Below are 26,295 nucleotides of genomic sequence, written 5' to 3' on the forward strand. Positions count from 1 at the left end.
AGAGACAGAGAGAGAGAGAGAGAGAGACAGAGAGACAGAGAGACAGAGAGACAGAGAGACAGAGACAGAGACAGAGACAGAGGGAGACAGAGAGAGAGAGACAGAGAGACAGACAGACAGACAGAGAGAGAGAGAGAGCAGAGTTGCTCAATTCTGATTTTACTTCTGTTTTCTCTGTTAAGGAAAATGACTTCTTTGCTGAAAATGAGAACAAAAATAACTAGCAGGGAGTTTTCATGCAAGACTTGTGTAAAGAGAAAGCTAATCTTGATGACTTCAAGTCTCCTGGTCCAGATGAATTGAATTCTCAGATAAGAAAGGAACTGGTAGATGTCATCACCAAACCATTATTTTTGATCTTGGAAAGATCATGGAGAACAGTAGAGATAGCAGAGGACCAGAGAAGGGCAAATGTTTTTCCAGTTTGGGAGTGAAAAAACAGAGGAGAATAACATCTGCAACTGATAAACCAGTGAGTTTAACTTTAATTCCTGAGAAAATTCTAGAGTGGAAAGAGATGGTTAGTGAATAGTTAAGGAAGGAGGCCATCATTACAATGAACTTGTCTAAGAACAAATCATGCCAAACTAGCTTGTTTTCTATTTCAATAGAGTTACAACACTAATAGTTTAGGCGAATACTATAGACATAATATGGACCTGTATGAAAAGCTAGACCCAAAGAATAATTGTCATTAGACCAGTGTGGAAATGGGAGGTCTCTAGATGAATGGCCTATGAAGAATTATGCATAACTGTATCCTATTTAATAATTCTTTTTAGTAATTGAATAGAGATATGTATGTGTGCATCACATTTGCAGATGGCACAACACTGGTAGGAACAGATAGCATACCGATTGACAGAATCTGGTTGAACTAAAAGATATCTTAGATCCCTTCTGATTCTAAAGGCTGTGATCCCTATGAACCGGTCCTGGAGTCAAGAGGACCTGAGTTCAAATCTAGCCTCAGACACTTAACACTTACTAACCATGTGACCTTGGGCAAGTCACTTTAACCCCAATTGTACTGCCTTCCCCCCTCCAAAAAGAGAAAAGCAAAAAAAAAAAGAAAGAAAGAAAGAAAGAAAGAAAGAAAGAAAGAGAGAAGAAGTGATACAAGGATAGTCTCAAAGTCTCTCTGGAGAACTTTGGAATAAATTGAGTGATATGGGAGATATTGGCAAAGTACTGCTCAGCATGGTGTGCCCACATCAAAGAAGGCACTGTGCTCTATGAATGAAGCAGAATTTCAGTGGCTCAAAAGAAAGATGAGATGAGCAAATTTAGTCATCTCTACTCCAAATGTTTGTATGGACTATTTGTGCCCGACCTGTGGTAGAGCCTTCCAAGCTCATATTGGTCTGATCAGCCACATTCAGACACACTGTACATTGACCTGACACAGTGATGCCATTTTGGTCTTCTTCGAGAATGAAGGGCAACAGCCAATCAACTGCTGCCAATCATACTTATCAATACACAGAGATATTTTAAAAAACGTGTTTATTAAATAGTCAGAACATGGACCTGTGGTACACAAAATCCAGTGGACCCTGAACATCCTTTTCAGCAATTTTATATAGATTTTAGTTATAAGGCAGAATGGATATAATAGAATTTTACAGAGGGTAGAAGGGAAAGGTAAAATTTACACATCAAAGAAGAAATTGCTTAAGGGGAAGACCTCTATCAGATAAAATAATAAACTAGTCAGTTAACCCTAGGGATAAAGCTGAAATTTGCAGACTATCAATACTGGAGCCATACCCAATTACTTGACACGTTTATCTTAAGTAAATAGAGGTAATAAAGCTGAGCCAGAATTTGTCTCAAATAATCACTTAATCAGTGGAGCTGAAGTTTGGTATCAGCTAAATTCTATGTGCTCTAGCTAGTGGTGTGACTTGCTGTCTTAAGCAAATGGTGGTGGTAATACTAAACCTCTTATGACAGAGAGAAATTGCAAGGTATAATGGACAATAATGATAGCATTACTTCTATGGTTGCTCCTACTACTACTACTACTAATAACTAACATTTATTTAACATTTACTATGTGCCAGGCTCTGTGCTAAATGTTCTATGATTATGATCTCATTTGATTCTCACAACAATCATGTGAAGAAGGCGTTATTATTATCTGTACTTGTCTATGTTTAGGCCCCATCTTGTGCATTGTTTTCAATTCTGGAAGACACAATTTAGCGACACTTGTAGAGATGTATGTTTTAAAGACACTGGTGGACAGCATCTAGAGGAGTTCTATTAGGATGGGGAAGAATTTTAAGTCCGTGACATATGAGAATCAACTGAAGGAGCTAGCAGATGTTGGAGAAGAGAAGACTCTTTTTGTTCAGCCATTTTTTAGTTGTGTCCTACTTTTCATGATCCCATGGGTTTTCTTGGCAAAGATACTGGAGTGATTTGCCATTTCCTTCTCCAACTCATTTTATAGATGAGGAAACTGAGGCAAACAGGGTTAAATGTCTTGCCCAGGGTCACATAGTTAGTAAATGTCTGAGACTAGATTTAGGCTCAGGTCTTTCTTACTTTATCCCTTAAACCCAACACTTTATCCCCTAAGCCACCTAACTGACCTAAGAGAGACTCAGAGGAACATAATAGAAGACCTTAAGTATTTGAATGGCTTTCACTTTGAAGAAGAATTAGCCTTAAATTAACCAAAGAATTAACCAAACTAACCAATAATTTGGTTCATGGGGCTAGTACTAAGACCCTTGAGTAGAATCTACAAAGAAGAAAATTTAGGCTTCAGGCAGGGTCAGGCTTCCTAATAATTCAAGCAGTATAGAGTAGACTGGGCTGCCTTGGGAGACAGTGGATTCTTCTTCAGTGGGGGTTTTTAAACCGAGACTGGATGGCTACTTTGTAGATATAGTACATAGTATTCTCTTTTCATGCATAAAGTTAGACTAGGTGGCTACTGAGGCCATTTCCAGCTCTAAAATTCTCTGATCTCTAGCTGTGCTCCTGCTTTGATTTCTAATCCTCAGGTCACAGGAAAGAATGACTTTCTCAATTCAGGCATTTACAATGGAAAAAAAAATAATGTGCATTATATCAATATAACATTGTGTTCCTACAGCCAACAGTAGTCAGGCAAAGGCATGTCATCATAGGTTACATATCAGAGGCCTTGTTTCCATCACTGCCTCATTTCTGGAAGGTGCTACATTCAGGTGATGTAATTCTAATTGTGACACTCCCTCTGAAACTCTGTTGCTCTTCTGGGGAAGAGTTCATAGTTTGGCATAAATAATTCACATTGAACCAGGGAATTGCATTGAACCCTGGCCCCTTGAACTAAAATGAACAGCACTACATCAAAACTGTCTCTGAACCAAATCCAAATTGCCCCAATATTGCATTTGTTTCAAACCTTTCTTTGAACTGCCTCACTGCCAATCCTTGGTTGAAAAACATCCCTGCCTACAGAATCATCTTGGTATACTTACCACTGCAATCAATTCCTGTCTTCCTTCATTAGTCATTATTTATTAGCAGCACCATTTTAATAAAATGCCCCAATACTAATCCTGACAGGCAACATGGCTCTGGGCATAAAGATCTGGCCTTGGAGTCAGGTGGGCCTGGTTTAAGTCTTATCACTGACACATACTGATTGTGTGACCCTGGGTGAATCATTTAACCTTTAAGTGCCTGAAGCAACTCTCTAATTAACTAGTAGTTGCTGATCTTCATTCATAGAGGGAACTTGCTCATAGGGAATTTCTCAAATCCATGAAATCACAGGTCCATTATCTCCACTCACCCCCAATGCCAATCTTAAAATATCTTGTTCAAAGAAATAAAATTGAATTTTGAGTGAGCATTTTTTTTATTCTTATTTTCCTTACTTGTGCTAATAATGTAGGCATTAAAGGGTAGATGAAAAGTGGTTCAGGCAATCCCTTAACAGAAGGTTTCTCAGCTGGTATTGCTGCCCCTGGGATAACTTTCTCCTGCCACCACTCAGGAGACTAAATACTTCTTCTGAAATTATACCCTGGAGTCTGCTTATAAAGGCCTCCCATGGTATGGCTCATGCACTGTGCCCACTCCAATATAAAAGACTCAGCTCCTGAAAGTACACAGATTACTTTCAAACAGTACTATTTCCATTTGTTCCCATGGGTACAATGATCATATCTCTCCAGATGACTCCCAGATTTATCTATCCAGCTTCAGTCTCTGCCCTGAGGTCTAGTCCCATATCTCCAAATGCCTGCTGGATATTTCTAACTGGATGTTCCATAGTCATCTTGGTTGCCTCCTCTAGAAATTCATAGTAGTAGAGTGATAATAGTGGCATTAAACAGGGATGATGTTTTAGTGGAGGCAAATTTTAAGCCAGGTATCAAAGGAAGTGGAAGGCCACGTAGTAAGTCTTATGTCATAAGTGATAAAGAGATGAGTTAGGTCAGATTACAGAGGAAATGGAAGGCTATTAAATAGGAATATGTAAGTCTTGTGCTGGCAATGGCAAGATCATTTTGATTGTAATGAAGGACAACAAAAAAGAATGAAGTCATCAAGAATAAGTAGAGAGAGAAAGTAGCTTGCAAAACATTTTGAAGACAAGCCCAATGACTATGGAGTTAGGATGACCAACAGTAGGATTTCTCCCATTCTTATGGCTTTAGTGACCTCATCTGTAAAAGGAATGGGTTAGACAAGAAGATATCTTAGGTCTCCTCTGACTGTAAAACCTGTCATCTCTATGAGCAACTTTGGACTCCTGAGCCCAATACTGATATGAAAATGATTGGGGAAGATTATATTGCTTATTGAGGATATGGATGTAATGGAGGCTAAGAAAGATTTGATTTGGAAGTCTTGCTAGATCATTTTTCAGTGATCTAGAAATGTGGTTGTGGTTTGTCCTTAATTCTCAAAGAAGACCATGACATCAGGGAAATGACATGACTTGCAATTGACTTTGATTTGAATGAGAGAGGGATGTGCAAAGTCACCAGCCTCACTTTCTCTTCCAGAGCTACTTGGGTCCAGTGGCCAGATATCGATCAGGATGGTTGGAGATGACCCAGGATACAGTGAGAGACCTTGGCCCTTTTAAGCTAAGGTCTTTTTAAGTGCTTACTTTGATAACAAGTGGATCTAGGACTAGCCCCTTTAATTAGAAAAAAAATCAAACTGAGAGAAGACCCTCAGGGTTGCTGGCCAAAAGAGATAGTTACTATTTACATTCACTCTCAGCCAGGAGGGCCCAATAACCAATGATTTAGTGGTTCTTGGGCAGAGACCTATTGTTGTACAAACCCCAAGATCCAGAGTGAATTGGGTTTAAGGCTTGGTCTTTGAGAGAGAAATCTAGCCTAGGATATGGATGAAAGTGGTGGCTCTGGAGGTAAGAAAAAGGGGCTGGATCTCAGGGAGAGGTGACACAATAATAACTGACTTTAATTAGTGACATATAAAGGCTCTCAACATGCATCATTTTGTTTGAGGCTTACAACAACTCTATTAGATAGGAACTATGGGGTATTATTTTGTCCATTTCATAGATAAGAAAACTGAGGCTCAAGGCGATTAAATGATTTGTCTATGATCATGTAATTTGTAAGAGTCAGAGGAGGGATTTGACCTCACTACTTTCTGACTCCAGGAGGTTGCTCAAGCCCCTGCCACTAATAATATCTAATAAGGTTTGCAATGTTCTTAACATACAGTATTTCATTTTATCCTCACAAAAACCTCATAAAGTATAGAGTACAGGTATTATTATTTCCATTTTTTTTACAGGAGAGTGAAGAAGTAGAAATATTTGTTGATAGATTTGAAGGGTCAAAGAGAAAGTGAAATTGACTACAAGATTGTGAGTGAAGATACCTAACATAATGGAAAATCTCTAGGACATTCTAGCCTCTCCCATCACTTCTTCCAAAAACCTATTATACACAAGGTGATCAGGAACATTTATGTGTACCCAAGGATGCTGGCCACTGTTTCAAGTGTCCAGACTCTGGTTTGATTCAGCAGTTCTGTAGTCCATATCATGACTTGGTATCACTAAATGCTGATAGACATACCACATACTATAGTGGGTAGAATGATGGAGCTGGAAACAGGAAGACCTGTGTTTGAATCAAGCTTCAGACACCTATTTGCTGTGTGACCAAGGACAACTCATCAAACGTCTCTGTGTCTCAGTTCCGTCATCTATAAAGCAGAGAAAAATAATTACACCTCTCTCACAGAGTTGTTGATCAAATGAGATGTGCTTTGAAGACCTTAAAGCAATGTCTAATTTGAACTAACATCATTATCTTTTAAAATTACTTTAAAGTTCAGTAAAAGTTTATAAGAATATAAATGGTGCTTTGTATTGAACATTCTTAAATATAGTATCTTGGTGTCCTGATGCATATTTCATTATTTTTTTTAAAGATTTCTTCAGTTTTCATAATTGGATATTTTTTTTTAATTCAACAAAGTAGCACTGGATTATACGAGGTTTCTGAATACTATAGTAGGAAAATGGCATTCAGAAGGGCAATTTCAGGGAAATGATGCACTGGTAATTTGTCTACCTGGCTACTTTTCGTAATATGACTTGACTAAAATCTGACACTAAGTACCCATGAGAGAGGATTAAAAATAGAATGAGTCTCAGTTTCAGAAAGTGAATTCCTGAAGTGTCTCCCCTGCTCTCTTCATTCAATTAATCAGTTTTGCTGTCATTTTTTAAATGGAGGTTCTATTTACACTAAGACTATTGTAACAGAATTGTAACAGAAAGTCCTGCTTCCATTGGGTCATACTGCCCCAAGGGCCAATGATTGTCCATTTCAAAGCAAATCAAAGCTCACTCTCCCAGAAACAGCTTGGCTGGAGTCCTGGGAATGGAACTAAAAGATTTAGTTCTCACTTTTCACACCAGTAGCAGCTAGATTTATACTGAACTGGTCCCAGGAATTAGGATTGTTTGTCCCAACCCATATATGGGTATTGTTTGTTCCAATTGGAATCTCATAGCCCCATTTTGAAATCTTGAGAGTAGCATCTAAGGTACACAAACTTTACAATGGGGGTTCTGCAGTGTAGTGTATTTCATCTATCTATTTATAGGATTTAGAGAAAGTGTAATAATAATAACAAAATACTCTAATGATCTAAATGAATAGGTAGCTATTATCCTACCTAGGGTCACTGAGGCAGGACATAAACCCAGGTGTTCCTAACTCCAGCTCTGATGCTCTGTCAGTTTGCCATTTTCCTCTCTTCCCTTTGTATATAACAGTATCCCTTGTGTTGTAATTATGTGTGGACATATCTTTCCCTGACCAACTGTGATTTAGGTGCTACCTCTGACAGGTTTAAGCTGTGTGATTCTGGGCAAGCCAGTTAACATCCTAGTTTCTAGGCAACTTCCTAAGACATAAGATGCAAAGACCAACCTCTTGAACTGACAGATGGAGTTTTCTCACCTGGGTGCTTCCTCCTCCAATGATATTACAAATCTGCTTTTAAAAAGTCCTCCTCCTTATTAAATTATAAACTTCTCCAGTCATATAAACTACTTTGTTATCTCTATTTGAGTTATCCTCAATATCCCTCCTCCCCTCACTCCATTTGTTAATTGTATCAAGTTAGGCAACTGGGTGGCATAGTGGATAAAGTGTTGGACTTGGAGTGAGAAAGGCTCAGGTTCAAATTAGTCCTCAGACACTTATTAGTTGTGTGACCCTGGAGAAGTTGCTTAATCTTTACTTGTCTCAGTTTTTTTCATCTGTAAAATTGGGATAATAATAGTATTTACCTCCCAGGATTATTTGGATAAAATTGGATAATATTGATGAAGTGCTTTGCAAATCTTAAAGTGTTATATAAATGTTTATTATTATTATTTCTTTAAATAAATGCTTATTGCATTTTGAGTGAGTGAATGAAAGGATTAAGAAGATTTAGAGTAAAGATTATGCAGCTGATGCTTTCTACTAGGATGTGAGCTTTGAGTTATTTTGAATTATTTTTCTAGGATGTTGGGTTCCAATAACTCCAAGCTTTTCCCTGAAAAAACAAACAAACAAAAAATCTTTAAAACACACACACACACACACACATCAGTATTCTAGTGATGCTATACAGCTGTGAATTCTAGAATTCTACAGTCTCTAAGGAATCAGACTTTAAGGTGAACATGAAGGGCAATGGAGAGCTACACTGTGGGTATAAATAGTCTGCAGCTCCTTACTAGCGATGCTCCAAAAGTATTATAAAGGATATCTTCTCAGAAATGGATAACTAGGAAAGGAGGGGAGTTGGCCATGAGAGTGAGAGTGAGGGAATAGTCAGCATGCTGTATTGGTTCCCCTGGAAGGGCAAGAGATTTAAAGGAAGCCTCCCCACTTCATGCCCAATATTCTGGATAGACCGCCTATGGAGGACTGATAAGAGAACAAAAGAAAAAAATCCACAAAATGAGGATCCTGTATGTAATAAAATGGTCTCCTCCTCCTCCTCCTTCTTTTCCTCCTCCTCTCTTCCTCCTCCCCTTCCTCCTTTTCTAATTACCTCCTCCTCCTTCTCTTCCCTCTTCTTTTTCTGTCTGGCACATAGTAGGCACTGAATAAATGCTTGCTCACCAACATTATTATTTATTGACTTCTGTTATGATGATGATTATTATTATCATCAATAAATATCAACCCATTTGTTCTGATTATGGAACACTATGCCAGATACTGGGAATACCAAAAAATATGAGACACACAGGTCCTACCTTTTCTTATCTAGACTCTCAAAATGTTAAATCTGGAAGGGACTTTAGAGCTAATGTGATCTACTTTGTGAACACATCCCTTATATACCCCTACTGTATAGATGAAGAAGATACTAAGGTGCAGAGAGATCATCTGACTTCCTTCAGAGCCCACATCCCATTAAAGGCAGAGATAGGTTTAGAATCCAAGACTTAGGACTCTTATTTTGAAATCACTACACCAATTCTAGGGTTAAGACCTCCAAGACAAACCAGCTTTAAGTAATTTAGTGATTGTGTTCTCACAACCAATAGAAAGGATTATTATTATAAATCCACTTGACTCAAGTTTAGAGTGAGTTATTTGCTTCCTAACCCTAAATACTTAAATTGCTGCCTCAGATAATTTAGCAAGTATTTCTTAAGCACCTGCTATGTGGATGCTAGTGTCTGGGCTACAAACTCATAAATAAAACAGTCCTTTCCCTTAAGGAGCTGATATTCCTTTGGGTGGGGAGAGTTCATGGGGGTGTTCAGGGAGGACTAGCACCTTTGTGGTGTTAGAAAACCCTTTTCAAGGCTGCTCATACCTTTGGTATCCACCTTTCACCCAGCTCTCAATTGTGACTCCAAGAAGTTGTAGCATACCCAGAAGCCACATCACAGTAAAACTGTCTTGGCAGTCAGACTAAACCAGGGTGAAGGTAACTGATAGTCCTCAAACCTGCCAGTGAGTTGGGGAGGGCGGGTCTACCCCAAGCATGTAATGATTTCTTCTTGTGGAATGGGTGAATGACAACACTTTGTTCCAATGGCCATGAAGGTGATTGAAGTAAGCATTGTCCAGTGCTTAGAGTCTGGTCAGATATTGAAAATGTCAAGATCATCTGCTACATCACAGGCCAGTCGCAGTTGTCTTGGTTTTGTTTTGCCACTGGACTTCAGTGATTCTGGAAGAGAGAGTAAGGCTGATCACTCTTTGCAACTCTGCCTCATTTAAATCCAATTCACACTCAAGTTAAGACATCACCCCATGATGTCATTGGTCCTCTTTAAAAATGAAAGATGAATAACAATTCTCCCAGGGCGGGTACAAAAAAGAAATATAAAATGTACACAAAACAACGATCATTAGCATTTATTTTGAATTTTAAAAATATTTATTTACTTTAAGGTTTGCAATCCTTGTTACAATAGCCTTTGATGCATCTGGCCCAGTTTACAATAGTTTGATCCTTACAATAGCCTTTGGAGGTCAGTGCTATTATTATCCCCATTTTACAGATGAAGAAACCGAGTTGGCCAGAAGTTAAGTGATTTGACTAGGGTAATACAACTAGTAAATGTCTAAGACTGGATTTGACATTCTGTCTCTAGGTCCAGAACTCTATCCTCTGTGCCACCTACTTACGTAGTAAAGATAAAAAACTAAAGTGGAAGAGAGTGATAATAACTGGTGGTGAGGAGGATAAATGTCGCTTCTCACTGATGCTGCCCATGCTCTTTTTATCTACCCCTTAAGGTTGGCTCTTATATCTATGTGGATTTGACAATTTGTTGTCACATAATTTACTAGAAGGAAAAATAGATTTGGAGGCAGAAGAACTGAGGTTGAAATCCTGGGTTCTTATTTTAGTTCATGATTCTTCTCAACTATGTCTTAAGCCTAGCTGATCAACTGATCAAGAAGCATCTATTAAGTGCCTACTATGTGTCTAGTTCAGTATTAAACAATGGGGATACAAAGACTGAAGTTCTCCAGCTGTTCTCCAGCTGCTTACATTCTTCTAGGGGAGATAAGAAGCATCTATAGAAAAGTACATAATATATACAAAAATAATAAAAGATAGTTTGGGGAAGATGGACATTGGCAGCTTGGGTGAGATAGAGAGTCAGGCAATGTTCCATGAAGAAGGTGACCCTTGAGCTGTCTTGAAGGAAATTGGGGATTCCAAGAGATGGAAATGAGGGGGGTGTTCATTACAGATATGCCAGAGTGTAAAGGCATGGAGACAAGAGAAAGAGTATTAAGTGTATGGGTGTAATGCTAATATAAGATCTTCTCTGTCAATTAACAGGCCTCACATGAAGCCCATTAAGGGAAGTTTGCTTAGGGAAGGGTTGCTTTCAGGAAGGCTTTCATACCTTTTGCTAACTTCTAATTAGGCACTGAGTCACTAAGGTTGTGATGTTTCTGGCTCTGAGAAGTGTATATGCACTCTGAGTTGGTGTTTTGGTTTGGGGGCTCTCTTATAAGAAAGATCTTGTGATTCCCTGGTCCAGATTCTGAGTGGCTGTATGTTCAGAGCCCCCTGACGGCTCAGATATAAAGCCTCTCTCAATCCAGGGATATATGTAAAGTATATAGCAATATTGCTTTGATTCAGGCATTCAGAGCCCTGTCCTTTGGTCTTTATTTCTCTGCTTGTATTTTCTCTGTATTTTCTTTGAAGTTCAGAGTGCTGACTTTTCCCCCAAACTAGTGAATGCAATTAAAAAAGATTGTTGAACCCTTAAACAGCTATCTTTCCCAGTAAAGAAGGTCTAAGAACCTGTGCTAGCAGCCATCCTGGGTATGTCGGTGTGGTTGCTGCTACAATGGCACAACAAGTAGGTCAGTATGTCTGGACCAGAAAGTATGTGGAAGAGAGCAATGTCTAAGAGCATTGGAAAAGTAGGAAGGGGTCAAGCTGCTGAATCCTTTAAATGCTAAAGAACACGATTTATATTTGGTTCTAAAGGCAATAGGCGGCCACTAGAATTTGTGATGAATATTTACGAGTCATACCTGGGCTTTAGGTAAATCATTTTGTTGACTACATGGAGGGTGTATTGGAGCAGGGGGCAATCCTGAAGTAGGCAGACCAAATGCGAAGCCATTACAATTACCCAAGTGAAAAGTGAGAATGGTCTGAATGAGGGTGATGATAATATATCACAGAAAAGGAAATGCACGCAAGAAATATTTTGAAGGTAGAAATGACAAGATCCAGTCTTACTGTATATATGGCATATATATGGCGTATCAGATGATTGAAAGGTCAGGGACGATCTTGTGGTTTCAAAGCAGGGTAACTGGAAGGACGATGGTGCCTTTGACAGAAATAGGGAAGTGTGGAAGATAGACAAGTTTGGGAGGAAAGATCATGTGTTCTGTTTCGGACATACTGATTTGAGATGTTTATGGAACATCCAGTTTGAAACAGTATCTAATAAACAGTTGAAGGTACATAGCCATAGCTGGGAATAATAGGGCTAGATAAATAGATCTGGGAGTTACCTACATAGAGATGATAATTGAACCTATGGGAGATGATAACATTATGAAATGAAGACGATAAAGAGAAAAGGACCTCGAATAGAACTGTAGGGTATATTCAAAGTTAGTGGGAGTGATATGGATACTGAACTAATGAAGAAGACTAAGGAATAGTCAGATGGAAAGGAGGAAAACCATAAGATAACAGGGCCAGAGAACCTAGATAAGAGAGACTATCTAGGGGAAGAGGGTGATTGGATGGCATCAAGTCATGTAGAGGACTTAAGGAAGAGGATTGATATAAATGGTAACTTTATAGGGAGTGATTCCAATTTTTTCTATGCTGCTGAAAAACTGCAATTACTGTTAGAACTTGGTAAGTTTTGGTACCCTGGGCAAAAAACTGTAGTTGCCCATCCCTAGTTAGATCTTTATTCCTTATGGGTAGCTTGTGCCCAAGGAGAGCCTGCACAGCCACTCTTCAGTGGTTTCTTCTATGGTGGACAATGGTGTGGAGAAAATTTGCTTGTTATTCATTGAATAATATAAAATGAGATAATTTTCATCAAACTACTTCATATATAAGCTATTATATTGAACTTCAAGGAAAGGATGACAAACCACTTTAGGGAAGACTATAGAAGTGTGTTGCTGGACATCTGTTTGATTCATCTGACCCGATTTACTATTGAATAATAAAGCCAAGAAATTGGGAAAGAGATGTCCCTTGTTTAGTATATTTAATTTCTGTATTATAATAAGAGAGGAATCTCTTCAGGGCATTTAGAAATGTTAGTCATGCCTATGGAAGTTCAACAGATGTAAGTCCCCTTTGCTATTCAGTATACCATAAGTGTATCCCAAGCCAAATTGCAGCTAGCCAGAAACCATGCATCTGTTGCTTTTCTGTAACAATTCCCCAAATAAGATTTGTTTCTCCTTTAAAAAGAAGTTTCCCTGGCAACTAGACCATGTGCACATGATCAGAACAGTTTGTCACTTTTGAAGTTTGACTTTCTGACAAGGCCATCAGGCTCAGTGAGTTGAAGAAAACAACACACAAACAAATGCATTTCTGAAGGTACACAAGTCAGGAATCACAAATGGAACCTACATTCTAGGTGACTGCCTATAGACATAGTAGAAACAAGCTTATTGGGTTCACTGATCTCCTCCATTTTCTGGTTCCCCACCAGTGCCACTCTCCCAAATCAGTAATCTGTATAAATGGATTATGTGAAAGAAAACAGATGTGAAATGTTCTTAAAGTGGCTGAATTACCATAAAATGTATTCTGGGAAATGGGGTAGGAGGATATACAGAAAATGCGAGGCAGCCAAACACCTCAACTATATTAGATTTTGACTTTTAAAGTTATATTTTCTTTTTTTGATATATTTTCTGGGGTTAATTTAAATAAATGTTTTATTGATGGTCTTTTTTTTTCTTTAACATTATTGTCACTTCTCAATGAAACCTCTCTTCTCCCTCCCATCCTCCTTGCCAATTAAACCCTCCCTTATAGGGAATTTTTGAAAGACAAACAAAAAATGTTATTTTTGTCCATCTCTAACTATGTATAGAGTTTTGTTTTGTTTTTCCTTCCAAATCTGGTAATGAAAATAACAAAAACACTAATTCTTGAAAGTCAGAGGCCCTGGGTTCAGACTCCAACTTTGGTATTTATTATCTGCATAGTTTTGAATAAAGTCACTTAATATCACTGGATCTCACTTTCCTCATCTGTAAAATGAAGGGATTGTACTATATGACCTCCGAGGCCCCTTAAAGGCTCTCTCTAATCCTATGACCTGGTTTAACTTACCTGATCTCCAGACTGGCTTTCCTAGCTCCAACTGTCCAGTCTGCTACTGTGGTCTCTGTCCTGGCTTTCAAACCCTCAGTTGCCAAAATTTCTTCATTCTAGTTGGCTTCCCAGAATTTATTTTTTTTTTTTTATTATTTCCTACCTCAGGTCAAGTGAAGGCAGAGTAGTGAGTGAGGGAAGGAATCAAGGAAACAACTACTTGTATTACTATGAAAGAATACAAATTTCTTCATTTTTTTCTGTATTACCATGGCTCAGCCCATAAAAGATGCTAAGAAAATGCCAACTAATTGATTTTTATCACCCCCAAACTTACCCCCCCAAAAAAGAGGGGAGTCATTACTTTGTAGACAGTAGGAACTTAATGAATGTTTATTGAATTTAACAGAGTAATAGAATGAGCTCTTCAAGAAAGGAAAAATGCATTTATTTAGCACCTACTATTTGCCAGGCACTATAATAATAACAATATAACAGCTAACATTTAGATAGTGCTTACTATGTTCCAGGCTCCATGCTAAGCACTTTGTAGTTATTTCATTTATTCCTCTCAACATCTTTGGGGATTAGATGCCATTACAATCCTTATTTTGTAGTTGAGGAAACTGGAGAAGGAAGAGATAAGTGACTTGCCCAAGGTCAAACAGCTTGTGTCTAAAGCCAGATTTGAACTTGAGTCTTTTTGAATCCAGACCCATCAATCTATCCACTGCGCAACCTAATTGCCTCTATAGCCCAATTAGGATTAGAAGTCTGATATAGACCTACTTATAGAGGAGGAGGGAAGAAGGGAAATAAGGAAAATATACACAGGAAAAAAATGCTAAGCATAATGAGTTTGCTTGTTCAACCTAATGGGAAACAGTGAGTTTCCTAATATAGAGCCTTTCACCAAAGGGCACCATGTTCTTGCACGCAAATGAAAATGATAAACTTTCTCCCACTTAAACCCTACTTCAGAGAAAGTATTTGCTGAGTGCTTGCCATGTGGCTGCTATAGTAGTAGCCATTACCTGGTAAAATAGACTTAGTCTTTTTACTCAAAGAACTTACACTTTAAGTAGTTTTGATGCAGAAGAAAATTGGCTTTATATAAGATCTTAGCATAGTAATAAAGGTCTCATTTTGCCTGTGTTTACTGGAAGGGAGCATGAGTGGATGTGTCATAGAACTTTTCCACTCTTTACATTCCTTAGATCCATTTGCATTCCTTTGGTCAGGCGGGGATCCTGGTATGCTGGAGCATGGGTGGGGTAATGGAAGAAACACTGTGCTAGGAGCCAAAAAAATTCTGGGTTTTTAAGTGGTGGCTTTATCAGAATGATGCAATAGAAAGAACACTGGGCTTGGCTTTGAATCTTATCTCTGACCTTTGCTAGTTGTGAGACCTTAGGTAAGGATCTCTTTGGGACTCAGATTCCCCATCTGTAAAATGAAGTGCCTGGAATAGATGATTTCTAAGGGACTCTCCACCCTTGAGTCCTAGCTGCATGATTGATCAAATTATATAGCCTGGGGGCAACTAGGTGGTACAGTGAATAGAGCTCCAGCCCTGGAGTCAGCAAGACTTGAATTCAAATATGGCCTCAGACACTTAACACTTACTAGCTGTGTGACCTTGGGCAAGTCACTTAGCCCCAATTGCCTACCCCCCAAAAAGCAAAAAAGAAACCCCAAAACCAACAAATTAGATAGCCTCTCTGAGTCTCAGTTTCCTTATCTGTAAAATAATGCTAGACTATATAACCTCTAAGGTCCTTTCCAATTCTAACATTCCATGTTAGACTGACTAATCCTTTTTTTTTTCTTTTTGGAGGGCGATTGGGGTTAAGTGACTTGCCCAAGGTCATGTGGCTGGTTTTGTGTGTGTGTGTGTGTGTGTGTGTGTGTGTGTGTGTGTGCGTATCTGAGGCTGGATTTGAACCCAGGTACTCCTGAACTCCAGGGCCAGTGCTCTATTTACTGCACCACCTAGCCGCCCCTAGACTGACTAATTCTAGCAATTACTTTTGCTTAGGTCAGAATCAGTGAATTCCTCAGTGCAGTCAGAATCAGATAATCATTGATTTCCATGAATCCTAATGTTTCTGAATTAGTTTGAGTCATACCTTAGTGAAATGCATTATAATGTAGTAGAAAGTCTGATCATGAAGTCCAAGAGATAGATTTGAATAAAGGATATGCTGGTAAATGTTTAACAACCAATTCCCTGAAAAACAAGCAAACAAATTTTGGCAGACCATACTTTTAAGTCTAATATGCATTTTCAACATCTTCTCCATTGCTTTCTTACCTCTAGAGTAACCAATCAACAAAACAATAAATCAAGCCCTAATTTTTAGCATTTGCCCATTTTTGAGGGTAAATACTAATAATGAAAAATTGAATAATCAGCTCTGGTTGGAGTGGCTCTAGCACACCACTGGTTTGAGTCTTGGTCTTGGTGTTTACTAGCTATGTGACTCTGGACAAGTAAGCTCGCCTTTTTGAAGATCAATTCCCTCATGTGCAAATGGGAGATATTATATCTGGAGTGGCCATTTCACTGTATTGTAAGAAAAACAATGTGTAAATCTTAAAGGGCTATGAATGGTAATGGGAATCTGAAGATCTTCCCTGCCCCTTGGCCCCTTGATAAGGTTTAAGTGAATCTGAGAACCTTCCCTGATTTGGAAATATACTTTGCCCCCTAATAGACTGAATGTGGTCACATGGAGCCTGTGGCAGGAGACTTTTTTTTTTCAGGAACACTTATACCTTGTTACTTTATGATTGGGCAGTGGGTCAAGGGGGTTGTGACATTCTCTGACCCAGGAGAAGGCTATATATATACCCTGATGTGAGGTTTTGCTTTGGGGCTCACTTTGGGAAGAGTTGTGTGATTTGGCCAGATGAGACTCTTGGCAGTCATTGAGCCCTTTGGCTTTGGAAACCCAGATGTTGGTGCTTCCTTCTCTGGTAACTAACTAGGTATGGATGTAATGGTCTGGAACTGTCTGCTGGTCTGTTTCTCTGTCTGAATTTTTTTGTCTGCTTGTAACTTCTGTTTGTATTCTCTGAAGTGCAGGGTGCTGACTTTTCCCCCTGAATTAGGTAAATGATATATGTTTGATTAAGATAAGATTGTTAACCCATTTTGAATTGCTTTCCTTTAGAAAAGCAGATCTAAGAACCTGTGCTAGCAGCCATACTGGGTATGCTAGGGTGCTTGCTGCTACAGGCTATAAAAATCTATGGTATTTTTGTCCATTTGTTTTTATTAGGGGGATTGTGGCTGGTTATGTACATAGAAGCTTTTAATTCTTTCAATCTTTCCCCTCATATTTTACATGTGGTATTTACCTATATTTTTTTCAAATAAGGTTTATTTCTACCTTCTGTTTTTACATCACAATTTTCTGCAAATACTCCCTACCTCCCCAGAACCCTCTCTTTGAACAAAGAAAAACAATTGAGAAAAAGAAAAAGCTCACTAAGTGACTGTATTGGACATCATTCTAATCTAATAGTCCTCTATCTCTTGATCACGTGGAGGGAGGTTTTCCTTACCATTTTTTTCCCTCTGGGACGATTATTGGTCTTTCAAGTACTCAGAGTTCAGCTGGAAGAGAATTCTTACCTAAACAAGGGATGGAGATAATCATTAAAGATAAAGTGGACAATGTAGGTAAATTAAATGTAGTTAGAATATTTATTTAATTTTTTAATTGGAAAAAATTTCCATAATTAATGGAAATAATTAATTGGAAAAAATTTCCATAAAATTTTCTCTAATAAAGATCATTAATATTGAAGTTATATTAAGCATTGATACAAATATATTAGAACAAAAGTCATTTATTAATACATAAGTAGTCAAAGGATATGAACATGAGGTTCTCCAACAAAGAAATGCAAGCTATTAAAGCCATATGAAAAAATACTCCAAATGACTAATAGCTAGAGAAATGCAAATGACAACTCTTAGGTTCCATTTCCTACCCCATAAAATTTTCAAAGATAACAAAAGAGAAAAATAACAATTATTAAAGGGGCTGTGGCAGGATAGGCACACTAATGCACTGTTGGTAGAACTAAGAGTTGGTTTTATAATTCTGGAAAATAATTTGAAACTATGCCCCCAAATCGCTATACTGTACATGCAATGTGACCCAGTGAAACCGTTAGGTGCATATTCCAAAAAGGCTTCCTTCTAGCCATGTTCACATTTACTTTGTTATGGTCATTATTTGATCTGCTCCATTTCTGACCTGAACTAGTTCTCTCTTCTTTAGGTAGCCTGGTGTTTCGTCTCCCCTCAAAGGTGTTCACCATACTGGTACAAGACTTAGAGAAGACATTCGATCAGCTTTAGCCCTCCTACAGCTTGGGATTCTTGAGCTTGAGATCTATCAGCCTTCCTGATAGCAGAGATCATAGGTCATAATTTTTCATTTTTACTGTATTGTTGTTGAAATATAAATTATTCTCCTGATTCTTCTCATTTTACTCTGTATCAATTCATACAAGTCTCTTTGAGACATCTTTCCCTTTATTCCTTACAGCACAATAAATACTTGTGACCACCTGCCTGATGATCATATTGCATTACATTCATATACAAAATATCCAGCCATTCCCCAACTGATGGGCCCCTGGTTAGGTTCCAGTCCTTACATGATTCTAAATTTGTATCCAGAAAGGTGGGACTAATTCACAGTTCCATCAACAATATGTTAGTGTTTGTCTTCCCATAGCTACTCCAACACTAACTGACCTTGTTTTTCACTCATCTTTTCTAATTTTCAAAATGTAAAATAGAACTACAATTGTTTTAATTTAAAGTTGAGGGTTAAAAAAGTGGAGAAGGGAGGTGGCTAGGTGGCACAGTGAGTAAGAGCGCTGGCCCCAGAGTCGGGAGGACCCAAGATTAGTGATTTTGGACATACTTTCTATCACTTATTTGCAGTTTTTTGAAAAGATTTTTTTCCAATTTTTTTGAGTATGTATCTATTAGGGAAGGGTTCATGGTTTATATTTATGTATTAGTTTTGAAATTTTTTTGAAATTTTAAAAGTTTTGAAATATTTCTGTCTCCCTAACTCCCTAACTACTAATTTTAGTACTTTATGAATGCAATTCCCACATAAAAGAAAGAGGACTATTTCTAAGCCTTGATAATGAGTGATAAAATGCATAGATATGATTTCTGTCTTCTCAAGTCCTTCAAAATAGGGGGAAGGAAGTCTCTGTATGTCTCTGTATCTATTTATTTATATGAGATATCACGTAGACTTCTTGTGGAATAGGAAAATCATAAACCGTATTTCCTTATCTGCCTAATTACCAAAAAACAGAGGGAAGTAAAAAGTGACAGATGGGGAGAGGAAAACAAAAGGAATGGCTGCCTGAGAATTCAATGTATTCCTGAAACCCAGATGTTTATTCGATATATCAATTGTGCACTTGTATTTCACCCATTTCCATTTCTCCCCACTTCCTTTCCCTATTTCTGGAGACCAGTAGCTTCCCTATTTGTTAGGTAATGATCCTGAAAATCTAATTATGTCATGTCTGTCTTATAAAGAAATGTAAGATGGTGCCCCACTCTTTAGAGTTGAGGCTTGACAGGACAGAAATTAGAGCTATGCATTTTATCATTCATTAACAAGAAATAGAAGCAAACAGAAGAAGCAGAACATTGAGACACATTTCAAGAAAAAAATAGACAGGGTTTGGTGATGAAAAAGGGCAATGAGCAAAAAGTTATTGAATTGTGAGCTTATATTATTGCAATATTGGTGAAAATTTTGACAAAGTAACAGGGAAGTTGGAGTGATGTGGGAAGACTTTTTTGGTAGAAGTTTGAATCTGCTAAGTATGAGGTGAAATACTGAAGAGAAATCTAAGAGATGTCCAGAAAGCAGTTGGATATGAAGATCTTTGACTCAGGGAAGAGGAGAGGACTTGGAAACCATTAGAATAGATGTGATCATTGAAACTGTGAGCCTGGACTATATCTCTGAATTTTAAAAATGTAGGAATGTTTATAGTTAGGGGAAGGAGAAAAAAGTAGGGAAAAGAGCCAAGAGTATACAGAGAAGCAGGGGGACCAGAATGATTTAATGTCACAGAAACCAAGGAAGGAGAGTTTCAAGAAAAGAGGTGACCAAGAGCATCTAATCTAACAGAGAAGTCAAGGGGAAAAAAGTCATTGGATATGGTAATTAGGATATCACTATTTGGGTTAAATCGTTTCAGCAGAGTGAAAGAGTAAAAACTGGAGAGTACAAAGTTGAGGGTTAAAAAAGTGGAGAAGGGGGGTGGCTAGGTAGCACAGTGAGTAAGAGTGCCGGCCCCAGAGTTGGGAGGACCCAGGATTAGTTCCGGCCTCAGATATTTAACACCCACACACACACACAAAAACTGGCCATGTAACCTTGGGGAAGTTACTTAACCCCAATTGCTTAAAAAACAAAAAAAGTGGAGAAAGAATTAATTTAAATCAACAAGCATTTGTTAAGCAGATTATATGTGCCAGGAGCTGTGCTAGATTTTCTTTGTATAAAGAAAAAAATGAAATAGTCTCTACCTTCAAGGAGCTTACCACATTCTAACTGGAAGAAGCAACACATGTACAGATAAGTAAATATAAAGTATATATTAAAAGTAAATACAGTCATTTAAGGGTGAATGGAGTGCTAACAACTGGGGGAATCAGAATAGTCTCATGTAGGATGTGACATTTGAGCTGAGTTTTGAAGTCATCTAATGACTCCAAGAAGACCAAGAAGTGAGGAGGGGCCTGTATTCCAGGTATGAAAAGGACCATCTCGAGTCACTTCTTAGAGAGGCCTATTCACTGAATGGGTGCTACCTCACTCAAAGGGAGAAGCTGAAAGATCTTTGCCTAAAAGGGCCAGGGTCTCCCGTTGCATCCTTGGCCATCTCCAGTAGTCCTGATGAATATCAGGCCACTGGAATCAGATGGTGCTAGAGGAGAAAGTGAGGCTTGGTGACCTTTCACAATTCTGTCTCACTCAAATCTAAGTCAACTGCAAGTCATATCATCATCCCCTGATAGCATGGTCCTCTTCTAGAGTGAAGGACAAGCACAATATATAAAACCAAATAAGCATTTAAAGGACCACAGATATAACACTGGAAAGGACCTCAAAGGCCATTGAATTCAGTCTCTCCATTTAACAGATAAGAAAAATGAAGCTCTGAGAGGCTAGATGGTTTGCTGAAATCACACAGGTAAGTATCAGAGGAAATATTTAAGCCTGGGTTTCATGATGCCGGAGTCAATGGTCAGTCAGTCAGTCTATTGGTAAGCATTTATTAAGCAGCCTCTTTGTGCCAGAGACTGTACTTATTACTGAGGATACAAAGAATGGGAAAAGACAGGCTCTGCCCTCGAGGAGCTCATAGTCTATCAGATATTGCAGGAGACAGTATGAAAGATAAGTATGTATAAATATACAATATACAGGATGAATTGGAGATAATCTAAGGCACTAGAATTAAGGAAAATCAGAATGGGTTTCCCGTAGAGGGTGAGATTTTAGCTAGGACTTGAAGGAAGTGAGAGAGGCCAGGAGGCAGAGATGAGGAGGGAGAATATTCTAAGCATGGAGGACAGTCAGTGAAAATGCCCAGAGCTGTTAGTGTTTTTATAAGGAACAGCAAGGAGGCCAGTAGATTACAGGGTTCAGTTTAGAGGAGAGGCAGGCAAAGGTGTAAGAAGACTAGAAAGGTAAGAAAGGAAAAGGACATGAAGGGCTTTGGTTCTGTTCTTCTGTACCACACTGCCCTATTTGTCAACGATGAGAAATGGAATCTTAAAAATAAAAATCTTAAAAATAAGTTGGCAAAAAATCAGATTTTAAGTTGTGTGATACAGTATCTCACAGGATAGTTTTTGTGAGATTAACTACTCACATATGAAGTGTTGAGTGAGCTTCTTGAAATCCCCCATCCCATCTAGCACATAAATTGTTAGAAAAAGAATTTGACCATAACTACTTGCTTCTGCCCTTGTCGATCATAAGGGACATAAAACTATTATGATTTTTCAATAGCATCAGTGAAATCCTAGTTCCTAAAGGGAAAACCTGCTGTACTATTTTTTATGGGTAAGCTGATTGAAGAAATTGGAATTGTACAGTTTCGAGCCTCAGTAAATGTCCCCCATACGAAAGAGGGTATTTCATCTTCCTCTAGTTCCATCTTTGTAAGTTATGCACTCAAACAATGATTCCTTGTGTTCAGAATTCTTTTAGGCCCACACAGACTACTGAGCTGCATGTCATTAGAACCTCTAGAACTTGCATGCTTTTCAATGCCCTCTTTCTCCTACACAATCACATGCTGACTTTAAAAACATTGACACACTTATATAGCAGCATTCACTACAGCATGGATCACATATCAGAGTGCAAGACACCCAGATGACCAGTCTTTGGGGCTTCCTTAATGCACAACAGGTAATGAGATGCATTATGCTGGTGGGGAAACATTGCAAGGTTATTTTTAAAATGTTTCCAGCAGAAATTTTCTTTTTGTCAGGCTTTTGTGGTGGTAAATTAAATAGTACTGTAATCTTTAGAACCCAAAGACTGAATAGTATTTAGTGAAGGCTGCCTATATTTAGAGCACAATATTGATTAGAGGAAAAGGTAGCCCAGAGAGGGATAGACAGATTTGTCTATTATATATGGCCTTGTTGATCATTAAAATTCATACCAAAATTTAATACTTGACAAGATAAAATGTCACAAGTTTAAAGACAGGAAAAATTTTAAATTATATGATACCTAGGTATGTGAAAGATCTGTGATTTCATTCAGTGTGGGAGTGCTCAGTGTGGTCATTTTCTCCACCAATGCTGATCTCCACTAGGGTATGACTTAGTAACTAAATTCTAGGGAATTTCCTGAGGCATGTACCGAGTTTTAATGACTTCTCTAACATCAGATAGCTATTGTTAGAAAATAGTTGTTTTTCATACAGGACAAAATTATTGTTGTTCACTTGTTTTCAGTCATGTCCAAATCTTTGTATCCCCATTTGGGATTTTCTTGGCAAAGATACTAGAGTGGTTTGCATTTCCTTCTCCAGCTTATTTTACAGTTGTGGAAACTGAGATAAATTAAGTTAAGTGACTTGCCCAGGGTCACACAGCTAGTAAGTGTCTTAGGCCAGATTTGAAATCAGGAGGATGAATCTTCTTGACTCAGGAGTGGTACTCTAGCTACTACACCACCTAGCTGCCCACAGGGCAAAATACTTTGATTGAAAAAGAAAATATTGATACCTATCCTCTTTATTTTTTAAAAATAAAATAGCAACACTTTTATGTATTATGGAAAAGTGGACAGATTGAAAGTTGGGAAGATTTTGGCTCATATCCCAACTCTGACACTTACAAGCTGTTATTTAATGGACAAATCACTTAACCTCGCTGAATCTTGCTTTGCTTAATTGTAAAATGGGGGTAATACTCCTCTAATACTTACCTCATGTATATAAAACTTTGTAGATTTTTAAAGTGACACAATGAGTGACTGTTTCTATTATATTATTATTTCTTTTGCTGTTGTAGCATTGAAATGTGATTTTTGTTTTTTAAATACTCTGAATTAAAAAAAAAAAACTAATTGATTTTGGAAAAAATAGTTTTACACCGGAGATTTGGAGAATACTAGAACTTCCTAGAATATAGAGACAGGGGTTAATTTTTAATAGCTTCTTTTATTAAATCTTTTTTCTTGCAGAAGATTCTGGACCTGTAGTTTCATAGGTATAGGGAAGTCTTAGGGAAGAAACTCCCTCCAGGGATGCAGATAGGCAATTTATAAGTGCTGCAAATTATAATCCTAGAAAGACACCAAGATACTGCAAGATTATGTGACTTGTCCAGAGCCACACATTTATGAAGTGTTTGGGGATAATACTTGAATCCAGTCTTCCAGACTCAGGCTAGATCCTCTAGCTAGCAGGGCATATTGCCTTTCAAAATTAAATCTATAGCTACCTTGAACTAGGTCAAGAAAGATCTCCCAGGAACTTTTTTCAGGTGTGCTGGTTCCTTTCTAAAGTTTCCACTGTCTTTTTAAAAGCATTATTAAATGAGGTTAATTTAGTATATTAATTGAATATTTCTTCTCCCTCATGTATTTAGACACCTATCCCCACACATACATTATCAGAAGAAAATAGGGAAAAACATTTTCCTTGAATAATTTTCCATCCAACTTTTAAAAATTTCCCACTAGAAAACAGCAAACATATCTGACCTCAAAAGCTCCAACAAGTACAATTTTCTTGGTTTTCCCAAAAGACTGGTAAGATGAGAGCAGTGGGTGAAGGTTGCAGAGAGGTAGATAGAAAGGATATTAAAGCTCTCTAACATAGCTCTCCTGAATTGGAATAGGCTGATTCTTGAGGTTGTGGGTTCCCCTTCCCCAAAGGTCTTTGACCATAGGTTAAGTGGACATTCAGTAGCAAGGTTGAATGTTGAAGGCTTTTTGTTAAGGTACAAGTTGGATTACATGGCCATTGAAGTCTGTTTGAAGTCAAGAGAGTCTATAAAGACATAAGATAAATTTAAAGCATTATTAACTACCTATCACCATTTAGACTAAGAGAAGGAAGTTAGCGTTCATTCCTTTCCCCTTACACACTTACTCTATCTTCCTACAAAATCTACCTCTTTTCTATTTGCTCTGGGATAAGTATGCCAGGTTATTGGTCCTCCCAAATGCATTTCCCCTGTAAAAAGGGAAGGGAACCTTAAGTACTTATCTGAAAAAGTATTTGAACCCCACACTAGGAACTCAAAAGGAAATGGTACAGGTAAATTCTATTTTTCAATCACTTGCAACTCTTCTCTCTCAATACCACTTTCACAAATATGCATGTAGCCTTACTTAAAGCAATTTTCTCTCATCTGTGAGGAGCTGCTGAAAAGGGAGGAAATGTTAGCTCTCAGTTTCAATTAACTTTGCCACTAACTACTGACTGTGTTACTGTGGGTAGAGTCAGTGTTCTTTAGAAAATGGAGGTGAGACTCTCAAAAATTAACGAAGGTCACTGAGGAACCAGTTGCCAGCTTATAGACCAGGGACCTAATGCTTTCAGAACTGACCTTCTGCTATCAATTTAATGTGAAAATATTTGGGGGCAGTATAGTGACTTCAATGAAAATGCAGAGGATGCAGTTTGTTTAATTAAATATGATAAACAAATCATAATTTGGCTTTCTCACAATATAAAGATTTCAAAAATATACTCAAAGGGTATCCCTCATATAATAACCTCTCTAGTCCCTAGTTGCTAAATGAAAATAATACTACCAACTAATTAATTTTGCTGGGATATTTTGTGATTCATAGTGCTTATGAAATTCTCTGACATATCTAAAGATAGCAACCATATTTATCTTCAGTTTTGAGTCTTCTGAGGTTGTAATATCACCAGTTGAAAATGGACTAGAATGGTGATTTAATTCATATTGAAACTCCCTGGTAAGGAAACTCCCTTTGTCAGTACAGGTCAGTCCCTTCTTTGCAGCTTGGAGAGTCTTAGATAGTTGCCTAGAAGTTAACTGACTTGCCCAGGGTCACACAACTAGTAAATATTTGAGGCCAGGCCCCTAGCACTCTAGCCATTGCACCACCTAGAGATGGAGGTACGTGATCAAGAATTGTATAGGTTGAAAAAGTGTGGATGGATTAAAATCTCTAGCAGATGAACGGATACCTCTCTTCCTCACCCCCCGCACACTATGAGATTATAGATTTGTAAAAGTAAAGAAATAACCTAATTCAATAAATATTTATTAAGTGATTTATATGCAAGCCATTGTGGTAGTCCTATAAACATTTACTGTTATCGGGTTTTTTTTTCACTACTAACAAAATAATTCAATTCTCTGATTATTTCACATTCCTCTGTGATCCTTGTTCCGCAAGATAACAGTTCTCTAGTTGTGGTGCTAGACATGGCGCAGGCAGAAAAAATAATTCTGTGATTAAAAATAAGTCCTTTCTGGATGGGGAAGGTTGAGGAGTGTGTGTGTGTGTGAAACTACATTATGGGAATGAATTCTTGATGGACACAAGAATCTCAGAGTAGTAGGGTTGGGTCTTTTTTTTCCTACTTAGGAACCATACTAAAAACACAATACTTACTGACTAAATTGGAAAGGCCTTTTTACTACTACCTAGGTTATTCTGCTCTAAGAGCAATTGATTTAGAATTTCTGAACTCTTTTCTGTGTATCTTTTCTTAGAGAAACTTCAAAAGAATAAATCAGTTTGTTGATTGGGAGATGGGTCTGGGGCAGCCAACTGTGATTACTAAGAGGTGGAAGGAATTGCATTAAAACCTGAATGGAGGACAATTTATGTCATCATTGAACTTATGCTCTGATTCCCCTACCAAAGCTTCCTTTGTACCTTGATATCTCTCCTAGCA

General features: G+C 37.9%; 1 protein-coding gene across 6 annotated transcripts in view; it reads left to right on the forward strand.

Moving 5' to 3' along the window:
* MLIP (muscular LMNA interacting protein) overlaps positions 1–26,295 on the forward strand; it is a 396,856-nt gene that overhangs the window by 117,930 nt on the left and 252,631 nt on the right. The window lies entirely within an intron of this gene.

This window comes from Petaurus breviceps, unplaced genomic scaffold (assembly GCF_028583685.1).
Source record: "Petaurus breviceps papuanus isolate PSGF00001 unplaced genomic scaffold, PetGlider_PUasm1.0 90822, whole genome shotgun sequence".
In the NCBI taxonomy this organism is placed as follows: Eukaryota; Metazoa; Chordata; class Mammalia; order Diprotodontia; family Petauridae; genus Petaurus; species Petaurus breviceps.